Below are 16,641 nucleotides of genomic sequence, written 5' to 3'. Positions count from 1 at the left end.
ATCATTCTCCTTCCCCTTTTCTCCTCCACCACCACCCAGTCACAAAAGGGGTGCCGCAAGGAGCCTCCCTTTCACTATTCCTTTTCAAACTCTCCCTAAGTCCACTGCCAGCTCTCATCTGCTCACTCACCCTTACCTGCTACAACTACGCAGAGAATACGCAGATCATTTTCAAAATACCCAAGATCCAAGCCTCCCCACCTCCCCACCTTGCCTCTTGTCTCTCGTACATCGACCATTGGATGACTAGCAACCACCTAATTCTCAACCTGGGTAAATCAGAGATCCTTATATGTGGCAAAACTGCTCTTATTCCCCAACCTTTACTGTGGCCAGTTGCCCTTGAAGCCCCACCTGCTGCCCCCACCTCTGTCAAAAATCTTGGGTGCACCTTGGATGCAGACCTATCCCTCTCCAAGCACATCAACTTCATACCCAGAACCTGCCACTTCCACCTATGCATCCTAAAATGAATATTTCCTTACTTCTCTTACCCTCAAAGACTCTCTGCAATACTGGCCATTATCTCACGCCGGTTCTATGCCAACTCCCTGTATTTCAGCGTCCCTGCACACCTACTCAGGAAACTTCAATGTATTCAAAATGCAGCAGCAAGATGGCTCCTTTCCACCTCACCCAGAGAACACATCACCCCAACACTCAGAATTGTGCACTGGCTCTCAGTTAGCTTAAGAGCAACCTTCAAAGCCATTTGCATCACACACCGAGCACTCCATAATATGGGACCCAAGTTACTTCAGAACAAAATCATCCACTACCAGCCCCCTAAAAACATCAGATTGGGCTCAGCTCTCCTCCTGGCTACTCCACCACACCACTTCACCAGAGTTGGTGACTCTGATTTCTCTATCCTAGCGCCCACCATCTGGAACACTCATCATCTGCACATCCGATGAACTGAAAACTACCTCTCATTCAGAAAAGCCCTCAAAATCTGGCTATTTACCACATTATCCTGAAAACCCCTAAAAAATGTAAAATTCCAGGCATATGCACAGTCTCAGTAAAAAGAAAGAGGATTCAACTTGGGAACCCTCCCGTCCCCTGCACACTTTCAAATGTTTGTATTAATCCAATACAGTTGTTCAAATTGAGTTATAGGCATTGTACATATTTTTGTTTCTAACAAATATGGTCAGACACAGAAGTGTGAGATAAACAAATAGATATTTATAGCCAAGCTATATTATTTTCAGCAAGAATTATAGTTCAGAGAGAAATTATTTACAGTGCATAGAAACAAAATGAAATCAATAGATGAAGCTCAAATTGAGGAAATATTGAGTCCAAATTAAATAGCGACGGGTTTCGAGGAAGTTCTCCTCTTCTTCATAAGGCCAAACTTGGACTCTTAATGTAAAAGGAAAAACACAAATTCAGTAAAGAAAATATTGTAGGCACAATTCATAGATTGTTCATAACATATTCAATTTTACAATTTAGAAAATTTGGGGACGTTAGTTGTAACATGTCATAATATGCGTTTTAATACATGCAACATTATAAGGTGAATTATGTGGTCCATGTTTGAGAGAAAAACTGAAGGTCAATTAAGACACCCCTTCCTTTAAAATAGACAGTAAAACGTACAACATATTATAGTTTAGTGGAATGATCCCTATAATGGGACCTATCAAGTGGATGGTGAAACATAAGCTAAAGTGAATATATAGGGAAAAAAAGCTAGTAGTTCCTAAGCTCTATCGATCTAGTGGGGAAGAAATGCAAAAGCCGTTACCTTTGTGTGTAGAAAGTGTCGGAAGCAAAGAATCTGACGAAGCAGGAAAAATAAGTAAACAGACTGTCTTTGTGTATCAGTTAGTTCCTAGAGACACGGCCAATTCCCCAAAAGATACTAGAAATCTGTAAACAACAGAGCCTGATCAATGTCAAGCTCATTGTTTAAAAGTAACGGACATTAGTATGAAATATATAAAAATCGAATAACATACCTAGCCAGAATGTGGATGGCGGTAAATAATCAATAGAAGAGCCCACGTAAAGTGTGGACCTCAAATATCCCGCTGTCGCTGCAGGAGTGCCTCAGAATGTAGGAGTTCTGTCAAGCAAATAAACAAGCTGAACAGGAATGGAGTCCTGATTAGTATAAAAAACTCATCAATCTAAAATTGAGTAGTGAAAACGTAACATAATGTTTAATAAAGGCAAACTGAAATGTTAAAAATTACCATGATTAGGATGTGCACAAGGCACAATTCCTGAAGCTGATGTGAAACTGATGTCAAGATTGTGCGGCCGGTGTACAGCTGAAGAATCCGGCAGTAATGGATTAGGTAGAGTATCAACTAAAGATAGTGTAAGGAAAAAAGAATAATGAGACTAAGGAACTTTATCCCTGATCCCTAGATAGACAAATACTAATGCATTAGCGCTTACCTGGAGCGTAGGGGGACAATCCTGAACAGGGTCTGTTCAGCCGAGCAGCTTGTTGTTCACAAACCATGGAAACAGCATGTGACCATGGATATAAATAGAGGACTAGAGTTATGGATAAAGAAGAAGGACTAAGGAGTAATCAGGCCGAAAGATCGGCCATCTTGAAATGAGGTTATATGTTGTGATAGAGTATGGACCTCTAGATATTCAATAAACTAGAAGTCATTTGAATCAAGAAGCGCAATAGTGCGAAATAAGATCGATTGATATGAAAAATTCATGCGGTGCAGATACCTAGTGTAAAATGTAAATCGGGCATAACAAATACTAGTCCGCACATAGTAGAACGGGGAGGAAAGCTAAGAAAACTAGTTTACCGTATGAAATAGAATTGAAATAAGCAATGAGAAAAAGGTCGTAATTTGGACAGAACGCTCTGATCTAAGAGGGGGAAAAATAAATATAATTATCAAATCATCAGGGCAAGGTCACTAAATGACTGCATGTAACCCCTCAGTCTATAATAGGTGGAGAAACTAACCCTAGATCTCTCTTTTTCACATGGAAGACATAGTACAATGTGACAGTCTCAGTTGGGTAAACACATTTAATTTACAGAAGATCAAAATTAAATGTAATAAGTTTAACAAAAATGACATAAATAAGAGTAAACAATAAGAACAATTTTTACATTGAATTTACAGGCAATGATTTTTATGGCAACCATCTGTTAGTCTCAACAAAGTAGTGCCTTAGATCACAGTCAGACACTGGAATAGTAATGTAACTTTCAAGTTTATGTTGTTGAAGATCAAGCATTCCTTATTGACAAATTCAAATCACAAAAAACAGTTCAATGTGAAATCTTCATTTAAACCCCAAGGCTGTAAATAGCTTAACTTGTCAATCCAATACGCCTCTCTTTGTAGTAAGAGTGACTGGTAGTCACCTCCTCTTGTAGGTCGTTTGACAACTTCTAGCACCTGGTATTTCAATTGGGCAATTGAATGTTTCTGCATGTTAAAGTGTTGGGCTACTGGTGAGTATTGGTTATTACATCTTATGTTCGACTTGTGTTCAGACAGTCTTGATCTGACAGGTCTTTTGGTCTGTCCTACATACACTTTGCCACAAGGGCACTTCAACATATATATGACACCTGATGTCAGACACGTGGAGTAGTCTCTTAATTAGATTGTTTGACCATTCCTGGGGTGAGTCACTACATTACCTTTGATTGTGTTATTACAGTGTATACACCCTAAACAAGGGAAGGTGCCTAGTTTTTTGGTGGCTAGGAAAAGTTGTTTCTCCTTTGGTACTCTTTCAGCTTTCACCAGCTTGTCTCTTATATTTTTACCCCTTTTAAAACACATCATTGGAGGTGTGGGGAACAATTCTAATAGAGTTTGATCATTGTGAAGGATATTCCAATGTTTCTTTATACTTTTTGTGATTTGAAAACTCTGTCTTGAGAATTTTGATATGTATAGAAGTAGGGTATCTTTAACAACAGATTTAGGTTTCAATAAATCTGTATGAGAGATCTCTGAAGCTCTATCTTTGGCAATTTCCAAAGTTTCCGGTGGGTAGCCTCTGTTCTGAAATTTACCAACAAGATTTGTGCATTCCTTATCTAGAACTTCTGGGTCAGAAATTATTCTTTTCAATCGTAAAATTTGACTATATGGTAGACTTTGGAGCATTGCCCTGGGGTGGAAGCTAGAATAGTGAAGCAAATTGTGAACATCAGTCGGTTTATGGTATACAGACGTAGCAATCTTATTGTTAACAATGCTCAAGTTAACGTCAAGAAAATGTAGATAAGGGTTACCAATCTCAATAGTAAATTTGAACCTGGGGTGCACTGAATTAAGGTATTCAAAAAACTGATCTAGGTCATCTCGTGTGCCACACCAAATGCAGAAAATGTCATCAATAAACCTCTTCCAGGTTAAAATGTATGCTGCCCATGTGGGGTGTTCCAGTACATGCTGACTTTCGAACTGAAACTTAAAAGTATTAGCGTACACGGGTGCCATCGATGATCCCATCGAGGTACCCGATGTTTGTAAAAAGTATTTGCCCTGATGTCTAAAATAGCTATTGTAAAGGATTAAGTTGAGTAGCTCCAGAAGGAACTGAGGATTACCTTTCACACCTGAATTGTTAAGTAGCAACCATTCAACAGAATCTATACTTTCACTATGGGGTATTGAGGTATATTAACTACATACATCAAGGCTGAATAGTATGCAGTCTTCACTGATAGCTGAGAAATCTTTAAGTCCATTAAGAAAGTCTGTTGTGTCCTTTAGGTATGTGGATGATGCCTGTATAAGTGGTTGTAGTAATCTGTCAATGTAGACTGCCAGTGGGTCGAAGACACTCTCTGTCCCAGCAACAATCGGTCTGAGGGGTGGATTTTGTTTATCTTTGTGAATTTTAGGGAGCCCATAGAAGACTGGTGTAATCGGATGGGAATTAGTGAGATATTGATGTGTTTTATCATTAATCCATTCGTTCTCTTTGGCTTTTAACAGAGTATTGTTAATCAGTTCTCTGATTTCTGGTAGCGGGTCCCTATCTAATATAGCATAGGTGTCTGTGTCGTTAAGGAGTAGTTCAATGCATCTTTTAACATAGAAGGAAGTATCCATGATAACAATTGCTCCACCTTTGTCAGCTGGTTTAATGGTAATGTCTTCACTTTTCGCCAGTTCATCTATTAGATCTACTTGGCAGTTTTTGATATTAATGGGTGTTTTTCTTCTATAGTCAATTCTGCTTAAATCTTGTAGGACACTCTTCTCAAATAAAGTCAGAATTGAATTTTGTACATGTGGTTTAAATGTACTCTTGGGACGTATTTCCAGTAAGTCACTTTGTGGTGGTCTAGATTCCGTTTCAGGTTGCGAATCAAAGAAAATTTTGAGTCTTAATTTTCGCATCAATCTGTGTAGACAGACTTTTTCTTGAAATAATTAAGTATTGCACGTTGGAACAAACGATAATCCTTTGTTCAAAATGTTAATTTGTTCTGCTGAAAGGATCTTACTGGAAATATTCACCACTAGATTGTTGTCCTTTATTTCTTTCTCTTTTTTGTTTGTGGCTTTCTTCCCTCTCCGGGTCTTTCTCTTATACCTAAAAAAGCCCCCATTGATGTATAAGGTTCAGCGTCTTTATTAGTTGGAGATGTGGACACCCCTGATCTATTGGTGTCTTCTGTTTGTTCACGTTCACTAGTACGGTCTGAGGAGGGCCTCTGGATGGGTTCACCAACACTGCTGTCGCTACTGTTGCCTGAGTTTGCGGAGTTAGAGTTTTGTTGGTTATACGATTAAAGTTTTGCTGTCGGTAATATTCTTGCCAATTGTATACTATATCATTGAGATAGTCAAAGGTATCTCTTTTAAATTTTCTTAATTTCCTCTGTTCAATTTCAGTCTTATAATTTGCCAATTTCAGGTTGATATCCTCTAATATCTCAGAAAGGTCTTTTGCCGATTTAAATTTAGATATCTGGTCTTGGAGTGTTTTAATTTCAGAATCAATGGTTACAAGGGATTTTGACAATTCCTCAATAGTTAGTAGTATAATATCTAAAGAACACTTATTCAAGATCTGATCCCATTTTTGTACAACGATTTTATTTTCACTACAAAGTGTTGGTCTTAGGTAAACCCTCAGACTTCTGGAAATTTTCTTAGCTTTATAATACTCCACTAATGTGCTAGCATGTCATTTTTGGGAGATCTCACGTCTAGTGAGTTTTTCTAGTTTCTGAATTGTTTTTTCGGGATTATCTTCACTTTGTAAAGTTTTTTCTGTATCTTTGATGAGACCTAGGTTATGGGTTGCTTCTTCTGCACTGAAAGCTAGTGTTGTGGCGTGCTTGTCGGTGAGCTCATTTAACCCAGAGAAGGACATTCTAAGGTCAAGTAGTTGTTTGAGTTAAATATGGGTGCACCCTATGGTTTGTGCCACACTAGGTGACTAGTGAACAAAATAGCAAAGGGTTTAGATAGAAGTGCACACCTATTGTAAGTAAGTTTAGTAAAGAAATTCAAGGATTATTTTAAATAAATTTTTAGGTGCGGGGGAGGAACTGGGGTCATGGCACAAGACCCCGACAATAAACAGTAAAAAGAAATAGGATTCAACTTGGGAACCCTCCCGTCCCCTGCAAGCTTTCAAATGTTTGGATTAATCCAATACAGTTGTTCAAATTGAGTTATAGGCATTGTACATATTTTTGTTTCTAACAAAAATGGTCAGACACAGAAGTGTGAGATAAACAAATATATATTTATAGCCAAGCTATAATATTTTCAGCAAGAATTATAGTTCAGAGAGAAATTATTTACAGTGCATAGAAACAAAATGGAATCAATAGATGAAGCTCAAATTGAGGAAAAATTGAGTCCAAATTAAATAGCGACGCGTTTCGAGGAAGTTCTCCTCTTCTTCATAAGGCCAAACTTGGACTCTTAATGTAAAAGGAAAAACACAAATTCAGTAAAGAAAATATTGTAGGCACAATTCATAGATTGTTAATAACATATTCAATTTTAAAATTTAGAAAATTTGGTGACGTTAGTTGTAACATGTCATAATATGCGTTGTAATACATGCAACATTATAAGGTGAATTATGTGGTCCATGTTTGAGAGAGAAACTGAAGGTAAATTAATACACCCCTTCCTGTAAAATAGACAGTAAAACGTACAACATATCATAGTTCAGTGCAATTATCCCTCTAATGGGACCTATCAAGTGGATGGTGAAACATAAGCTAAAGTGAATATATAGGGAAAAAAAGCTAGTAGTTCCTAAACTCTATCGATCTAGTGGGGAAGAAATGCAAAAGTTGTTACCTTTGTGTGCAGAAAGTGTCGGAAACAAAGAATCCGACGAAGCAGGAAAAATAAGTAAACAGACTGTCTTCGTGTATCAGTTAGTTCCTAGAGACACGGCCTAGAGACACGGCCAATTCCCAATAAGATACTAGAAATCTGTAAATAACAGAGCCTGATCAATGTCAAGCTCATTGTTTAAAAGTAACGGACATTAGTATGAAATATATAAAACTATACTAGCTTTTTTTCCCCATATATTCACTTTAGCTTATGTTTCACCATCCACTTGATAGGTTCCATTATAGGGATCATTCCACTGAACTATAATATGTTGTATGTTTTACTGTCTATTTTACAGGAAGGGGTGTATTAATTGACCTTCAGTTTCTCTCTCAAACATGGACCACATAATTTACCTTATAATGTTGCATGTATTACAGAGCATACTATGACATGTAACAACTAACGTCACCAAATTTTCTAAATTGTAAAATTGAATATGTTATGAACAATCTATGAATTGTGCCTACAATATTTTCTTTACTGAATTTGTGTTTTTCCTTTTACATTAAGAGTCCAAGTTTGGCCTTATGAAGAAGAGGAGAACTTCCTCGAAACGCGTCGCTTTTTAATTTGGACTCAATTTTTCCTCAATTTGAGCTTCATCTGTTGATTCCATTTTGTTTCTATGCACTGTAAATAATTTCTCTCTGAACTATAATTCTTGCTGAAAATAATATAGCTTGGCTTTAAATATATATTTGTTTATCTCACACTTCTGTGTCTGACCATATTTGTTAGAAACAAAAAGATGTACAATGACTATAACTCAATTTGAATAACTGTATTGGATTAATCCAAATATTTGAAAGTGTGCAGGGGACGGGAGGGTTCCAAAGTTGAATCCTCTTTCTTTTTACTGTTTATTGTCAGGGACTTGTGCCATGACCCCAGTTCCTCCCCCGCACCTAAACATTTATTTAAAATAATCCTCGAATTTCTTTACTAAACTTACTTACCATAGGTGTGCACTTCTATTTAAACCCTTTGATATGAACAGTCTCCCCAGGGGATGCCGGCTGCGTTTGTGGTATCACCGACCTTCAAGCACCTAACGGTGCCGGTTGTGTTCGTGGCAGCCCCAACCACACATTTTCATACACGTATCATGACCCTGCCTCCCTTCAAGCACCACTAGCTGATTCACAGCACTCATATATGTAATGTCACAGGATTGATGAATGTCTGCACTAGGCATGTACCAAAAATAGCCAAAGTACAGTGGTGTGATATAACTAACGCCACCACCACTACTGCTATTTGTTAAAATTGGGATGCACTGTGGGGAATGCATGGGAAGTCGGGCCGTCATGGTCATATCGCAAATCAGCATGGCAGGTGAGGGTCCCCTATGCAACACCACAGGGGGGCAATCAAGAACCCATTCAGCATCACTCCAGAAGGAATGGGGGGATGGGCGGGTATTGGACAAATGCCTCTGTGAGGCTGATAAACTGTGTCCTCTGTCTATTGTGGTTGATGTGCACCGTTTATATACAATCTGTATCCTGCATTTATTTTTCTATTTTTTTTATTAGTTTAGAGTGCAATTATAGGATGGGCAGTCCTTGGTAAAGGTACTCCCTTAAAATGATCAGTAAGCTTTCGATATCTGGGTAGACTCGCCAGCCGACCTGCCTATATGAATCTGGAGGCACAACCCGTGTGCCTCCTGTGGTCAATAGTTGGAGCATGGACAATTTGGTTTATAAAAACCTTATAAACTATAAGCAAAAACAAATACAAATCCTTATTTCTTTTTTTTATTCACACATCACCTGTTTTTTATTAAACGTTAGATGCAACCAATTAATCAATACATACATAAAAATTGGTTCCAGAAAAAAACATTATTTACAGGAACTATTTGCAAAGAAACTATTTGCGGAGAAAGGAGAAGAAGGAAAAGGAACAAAAAAAGAAGAAGAAGAAAGGAAACAAAATAAAAACGAAAGGCAAACATTTTTCCTCCTCAGAAGGCCCAATCTATGAAGTTGTTTACACCCAACTTGTGTGTTTTCGATAACCTCCATTGTGGTGAAGATTGCCCTCACAAAGTGAAGTACAGCTAACGACAGCGAGAGCCGAGCCCCCCATCTGATGTGAGCCCACCATTCGTCCAACGTTTTTGTGGTCGTTTCCTCAAGGAACCTCCCTAGGTATTTAGCTCTTGTAGAGTGCAAGGGCTCACACACTAACACAAGATGTTTCAGAGACTCAGGACTTTTGTTGCACATCCGACAGTTTAGTACTCTCTCTTCCTGGGTCTTCGTTCTCCTTTCTGTGACCACCCGTGTTGGATAGAGGTCTAAGCGAAATCTTAGGAAGTTTTGGCGCTCAGACGGTGAAGGAAATCTATCAAGGTAAGGTATGACCGTACCCCTACTGTAGTGTTCCGCTGGTTCATCCACATACAGTTTGTAGACTTTCACTTTTTGCTCAGTCCGCATCCAGTCGAGGTCCAGTAATTTATGCTTCACCCTCATTGGGTTTTCAGTTAGTGTTTTGCCCGAAAGGGCTACAGACAACAGGATAGAATAACAGGACTCAAGCCAGGTTTTTAAGACTTCTACCTGGTTCCCTTCCATGGCCTCCTTCATGATAGAAAACCCACTTACTCCTGGAGGGTGAATACATTTCCTCAGAAAGGATAAAGACTTCCATTCCATTAGAGAGTATAGGGAGGGTAGGCCCAGTTCCCTACGAGCCCGTTCTATTGGTATTGACTTTGGAAGTGCCAAAACCCTTTTCCAAAACAGGCCTTCCAAGTGGTTCCAGTTTTTGGGGTCCATAAAGAGGTTGGCCTCTGCTGCATACGTAAGTATAGGCGCGACTTTCAATTTGTAAAAGTCCAGAATTGGAATCATGGAAAATTTACAATAGCGCCCTTTAATAAGCAGCGCTTGAGATGCCAGGTTGTTAACTTTACTTCTCAAGTGGTCGATGCCAGGAACGTCTCCCCAACTGTTATTTAGCGTTATCCCCAGACACATCATCGATGCCACCACTGGTATTTGTTCTCCATTCAGTGTCCAACGGCATTTATTCCGCTTACTGACCCTGCCACTGTCGCCCAGTATCAAGATTTTAGATTTTTTTGCGTTTATTCGGAGGCCGTTTTTGTGAATATACAGAGACAAGTCAGTTAATTGCCTCTGCAGCCCAATTTCCGTCTGGTCGAGCAGTAGCAGGTCGTCAGCAAATAGTAGTCTGCCCACTGGATGGCCAGCGATTTTAGGTGGAAAGCATCTCGTATTTGTGAAGGCCTCAGCCATCTCTGATATAAATAGGCAAAAGACCGCTGGGGCCAAGCGACAACCCTGCTTTAACCCATTCTCTGATAGAATTTCGTTGGACAGTAACCCCCTCCTGTCCAACCTGATTCTTAAGGTGGTATCGCAGTGAAGGGCTTACAAGGGTTCTCTCAAGGCTAAGGAACAACCCCATTTCTTAAGTTTGTCCCACAGGATTCTGTGGTCCACAGAGTCGAAAGTCTGTTCCAGGTCGATCGAAGCGATGTAAATCGACCGTATCTTTTTCTGATAGACCAGGCACTTGAGAATACTGATGATAAATATATTTAAACTGGTGCCGATCCCCTTTCGGAAGCCGGACTGCCACTGGTCCTCGTGGTGGGCCGTCAAGCTCCATTCATTTAGGTGCCTCAAGATAATTGCCGCAAATATTTTGCCAACCACGTCAAGAAGGGTGATAGGCCTGTAGTTGCAGGGGTCCGACCTGTCCCCCTTCTTGAAGATGGGGACCACTATTGAACGGGTCCAGGATAGTGGCAGACTCTTTTCTCTCACCACTGTGGTAAATAGTTTCAACATAAATGTTGCCCAGCCAACTGGATCCTTCTTCAGAATCTCGTTGGTCAGCCCATCTGGGCCTGATGCTCTCGACACATTTGACTTCTCTATGAGATTGATTATTTCATGAATGTCGAATTTGAAGTCCCAGGCGGCTTCTGACTTTGTGAATGACTTGATAGGCTCTGGCCCTTTGGATGCGTATAAGCGTTTGAAGTGCGCCTCCCACACTTGTGCAGATACTGAGTTTGTTATTTTAGATTCCTCAGGGGTATTCAAGTCATTTATTAGCTTCCACACACCTGCTGTGTTTTTCCGGGTGGCAAGCTGCAGCATTTTTTCACCATCTTTGTTGTTTGTGGTGAAATAACCTGTTCTTAAAGGTATTTTTGGCTTTTTTGAGCAAAATTAGATTTTCAGTTGTTTTGTATTTTTTCACTCGTCTTCCCAATCTGTTGATGACTCTCTTTCTTTCTGCGATCTGGATGTTGAAGACATGCCTCGGTGCAAAAGTTGGCTTCATAGAGGTGGGTTGCTTTTCTCTGAAGGCAGTCTGGGTATTGTCGTATACCGTCGTATTGGCGCAGTGGGTCTGAGTTCAATGCCAACAAGGAGGATGTAACAATAGACATGTCTCTTCTGTTTATCCGTAATTGATTACCTCCAGAAGAGACCTGGAGATTCTGATCTTATTGGTGGTACCTCCTTGGTGGATTTGCGGAGGCCCAATCTGTGCATTCAAGTTCCAAGAGATTATGATCACTTAGCTCTGTAGGTATTACTTTTAGGGAGGTCAATTTTGTTAGTATGTTTTCTGTGGCAAAGATGTAATCGAGAGTACTTGAGTGAACCCCCCTCTTCCATGTGGGGGCCGCTGGTTTATCCACCGGCAAGTTGCCATTGGCCATGTATATATTTCTCTCAATCGACTCCTTTTCAAGATCCAGTCCCCTTCTTATGTTCTCTGACGCCCCGTTAGGTAGCACTTCTATTTTGCTCCCTGTCTGGTCGAAGCACTCCATATTGAGGTCACCACAGAGGAGAACCGCCAGGTTTATCCTAGTAGTCCTGGCCTCGTCGATTTCCCTGAGCAAGATGTTTTTGGTACTTTGCTCGTTTGCCGCGCTGCTTCTCCAGTAGATATTACAAATTAGCAGCGTCTGATTCTTGGTTTCCCTATGGGTTACAGTTGTTTGTACAAAGGTGAACTGGATTTCTGAGTTAATATTTGTTGAGGAGATTACAGTTAAGCCACTCGTTCTTTTTATTGCAGTTAGAAGGCCTGCCATTGGGCGACCTTTCACCACCTTCGTGGCCGGGTTTAGGTATACCTCGTAGCCCTCCAGCACAGGTGTCTCCCTCAACCATGTCTCCTGGAGGCAAATAAGATCGTATCTTGTTAGAGTTATTTCGCTTTTTCCAAACAGATGTGCAAAACCCCTAGTATTCCAACTAGCTATTTTCTTAGTCCTGAAGGGGTTAGTGATGCACTTGGACTGGCGTTATGATGAACCTGCCAGTGTTCCAGCTAGCCAACTCCAGTCTTCTTCACTGTAACCCTTCTGTCCACCATTCCCTTCAGAGTAACACACCTGCTACCCTTATGGATGCCAATTGTTAGATCTTCTGTGCCCTCTTTAGAGTTGTTACCTGTGCTTTTTGGGGCAACAGTCTTAGCATGCGGGAATGATCTTTGGACTTCATCCGATTCCTGGAGTGGGATTTCACTTGAACTTGTTGTGTAGTTTTCTAGTTCCTTTAGTGTAAACCCATGAGCATTCAGTTTTGTCCCTTCTTTGACAAGTACGTTTTTGATGTTACATGATTTTATATGAAGGATCACATTGTCAAAAGAGGAATCACTGGGAAACTCAATTAGGTCGATGTCCTTAGAGTTCACTTGCTCTAAAGTTGGTACACATCTCAGTAGCCTCATCACGTTATTTCTATTCATGATGAGGTTGTCTTGAAATCCTAAAGTTCTTGTTAAGGATAATTTGAATGCCTTGTTTTGTGGGGTGTTGTTAAAATCCTGCTCCCTTGTTTCTTTAGTTTTTTTGGCGGCTCTCGCCGGCTTGCTGGTTTATGCCCATGTGACTGATCGTTTTGGGTCCCCCACAGTTGTGAGCCCGTGGTTATTACTAAGATGTTTCTCATGCGCCTCTACTGGTGCCCTCTGAATTAACATGAGTCTTCTTTGTTCCATTGTCAGAAAATGAAGTTCGCAGTCTGAAGAAAAGGTATCTTCGCCCATATCCATTGATTCGTCAGACGATACCACCTTGTTGGTTCGCTTCGACCTCCATTTAGGAGTTTTCTTACCCTTTTTATCGAACATGGCAATGGATCTTGGTTCACGGCTTTTGATTTTGCGCAGAGTTTATTTTTACAGTAGCATTTGGAAGCCCAGAGTCCCTTGATTCTGGTCGACTAGAATCCTGCTGCTGACAGTCGTTTGTCTCAAGTACCCTTATGCTAGTGTCGTCCGAGTAAGTTGACAGATTCATTAAATCATTCTCTGTGCCAGTATCTGATGATTCGTATTCGGAGTCTTCTTCACTAATTGAATCTTGGTCTATCCCCATATGGGATAGTGGGTCTTTCGTGTTCAACGTGGACCTTGTACGGACTGCCCCAAGTCCTGAAGTTTGAAAGTTTCTAGGGAGAGTGGTTTTGTTGGACCTAGTCAGATTACGGGCCCTCTTTTTAGACACTACTGGTAGTGGTTTAGTTTGTGAGATTTTCGTTTCACCACCCTGTGTGTCAGAAAGAGGTGGTTGCTTTTTCAAATAGTTGTTTGATCCCTTTTTGTTGAGAACCATCACAGGGCTTGGCAATCCCCTCAATCCTTTTGTTTGGACTTTAAACATGTTGTATATTTTGATTTGAGGTCTTGTATGGTCAGTCGCCGATTCCCCTGATTTGGCGGACTTGTTCTTTTCAGGCAAAGGCAGGCTACTAGCCTTGTCCTTATTGCTGTCTTGGGAGATGGAGACCCGGTTTGATGGAATAGCCGTGGACTTTTCAGTGTTAGTTGATACGTCTCTTGTTGGTACTACTATGGAGTCCTCTCTTGATGGCACGGTTATGGGCAGTGAATCTGATAGAATTGAGGAGGCTGGAGACTCTGCACGTGCAGGGTCTATTTGAGCACTTAGTGACAGTGAGTTACAACTCAACCTGTCAACTCTCCGTTTTTCTTTTTGGAGAATAATTAGGTCCAGTATGCTCTTGAGAATTTGCGTAATTTGGTCGGTGTTTTTGTCCAGATTGGTCTGGAGTGCTGAAATAAAGCCTTCCGCAAAGATCATTTTCGAATGCAGCATGGCAAGAACTGTCGTTTGATCACAAAGTTGCTCCGTTTGAGTCTCAATTAGTTTCATGAATGGGGACATTGTGATGGCGAAAGCTGAAATCATTTTAGCATCAATTTGCGCATTTCCTTGAGACTGCTCCTCAACCTGTGCCGCTGCCAAGTCCAACAAAAGATCTTCGTCCGACAGAAGGGCTTGACAGCGTTGTTTTTTACTTGAAAAAGGTGCCTGCTGACGTACTTCCGCATGGGGAGGCCTATTAGAGGGCCCCCCTGGCCAGTGCGGCACAGGTTTTTGGTATGGTGGTTTGTCTACAGCATTAGGACGAGCCTTGAGACCCGCTCCAGCTCTTTTTTGTTGGTGAATCAACGATAGTGAATCCTGGATTGGATATGGTCCAACCTTGCCTTGTACCGTTGTTGAACTATGGCCCTTGCTAAAGATGTCAGTGTAAGGACCTAGATTGGTGGTAAGGCCTGGAGGGTTCCATCTTTTAGCAGTTTCATTGTAACGAGATGTTTTCTGTTTGAGATGTGAGTCAGCTCCAAAGATAAATAAGTTCTGTGGTAACAAGGCGGCATCTAAGGTGTCGCTCTGGCCTACCAGTTGAGATACATTCATCAGAGATGGCAGGCCTCCTTGGTCTAGTGATTGGATTTCCTTTTGGGGGATGTGCGGAGCTGGTAGTGGACTAGCCGTTGGTTTTAATGCCTCCTCACCCGTTTCCCATTGTGAAGAATCGTCCCCCTTAGGCTCCACTACCTCGGCTATAAGTTCCAGTGACGGGGGCTCGAGCGGGGTAACAGGAATTGAGTCAGACATTTCATTTGTGTTTAGCGGCGGGGTGAATGTGGCTTGTCGGTGCGTAGTGCCGCCATGTGGTTGCAATTGGTTTTCGTGTGATGAAGTAGCATTTGTAATTTCAATAGAGGGCGATAACACAACCCTTGACATTGTCTAAATATGATTTAAAAGTCAATATTTGCCAGAAAGAGTATTAGCAGTAAGGTGTTTATGTTTACCTTAACTTGAAGTCGCTGACGTTTCTTTGCTCTGAAGTCCTGTTCGGCCCGTGGGTATATAACCTTGGCACAGCGCACAGCAAAGCAGCACAGCGAAACAGTGTCCACAGATTGCAGACTGCCCTTAACACGCACCGGGCTTTACGCCGCAAGGGTGATGGTCCTGCAGTTTTGTACTCGGCTTCCGGTAAGGAGGAGCCAGCCAGTTCAAATTTCCTTAGAGGAAAGGGGCTTGTGAGCCGGTGATTATGGGAGTTGGAGTCTCCACTCGATTTCCAGTTTTATGCAATCCCTTGTATCACTGCAGCCTCACAGCATTCGTAGCACAAACAGAAGAATAAAGGGTGCACCCGTGACAAGCAGCACAGCGAAACAGTGTCCACAGATTGCAGACCGCCCTTAACATGCACCGGGCTTTACCTTATTTAAATCCTTATTTATACAATATTACATGAGTCATAAATACAATAGAATAAGACCATTACTTTTGATAGACATTTCATCTCCTTTTTACAAGTCAATTATAAAACAATTTCAGTTGGATAACAATTATTAAAAAATAAATCATCAGTATACATTATATCATAAAATACTTAAAAAATTCATAATATTTCCCTAAAAGATGGCTTGTTTCCAAATATAAAAGGCTGCCCCAATATAAACCTTAATCTCCCCCGCATAGATAATTGCCCAAAATTGGTCCGATGTGATCATTTGCAAATCCCCAACTAAATTACTATATCCTTTATAGTACCATTTCTTTAATTCAGTGCACATCGTAAGAATATGTCTTGCGGTTTCCACCTCTATTTTGCAATATCTATATAGTCTTTCTGCTTGGGGGATGTTTGTCCAAGCACCAATATATTCATTGCAAAGGAGGATATTCATGCGTAATTGTATAATAAATCTTCTCAGTGCTCTATTACCAATTTTTAACAGAAATTCTCTCGTTGTGGCCGGTTGAGGTCCCTGAAGAGCATAGTCAATATAGCGTATCCTAGTAGAAAGATAGGACTGATTTTCACATAAGTCCCAAATGATTGCTTTTTCCTTTAGGTTTTTAAAAATTATAATAATCTCTTCTTTCTCCGTAGGCAATTTTAAGCCTAAATCTTCAAGGAAGGTCAGAATCGGGTTTTGTAAACTTAAT

This window comes from Ambystoma mexicanum, chromosome 7q (assembly GCF_040938575.1).
Source record: "Ambystoma mexicanum isolate Mex_15411 chromosome 7q, UKY_AmexF1_1, whole genome shotgun sequence".
Lineage (NCBI taxonomy): Eukaryota > Metazoa > Chordata > Amphibia > Caudata > Ambystomatidae > Ambystoma > Ambystoma mexicanum.
This window is presented reverse-complemented; position numbering follows the sequence as displayed.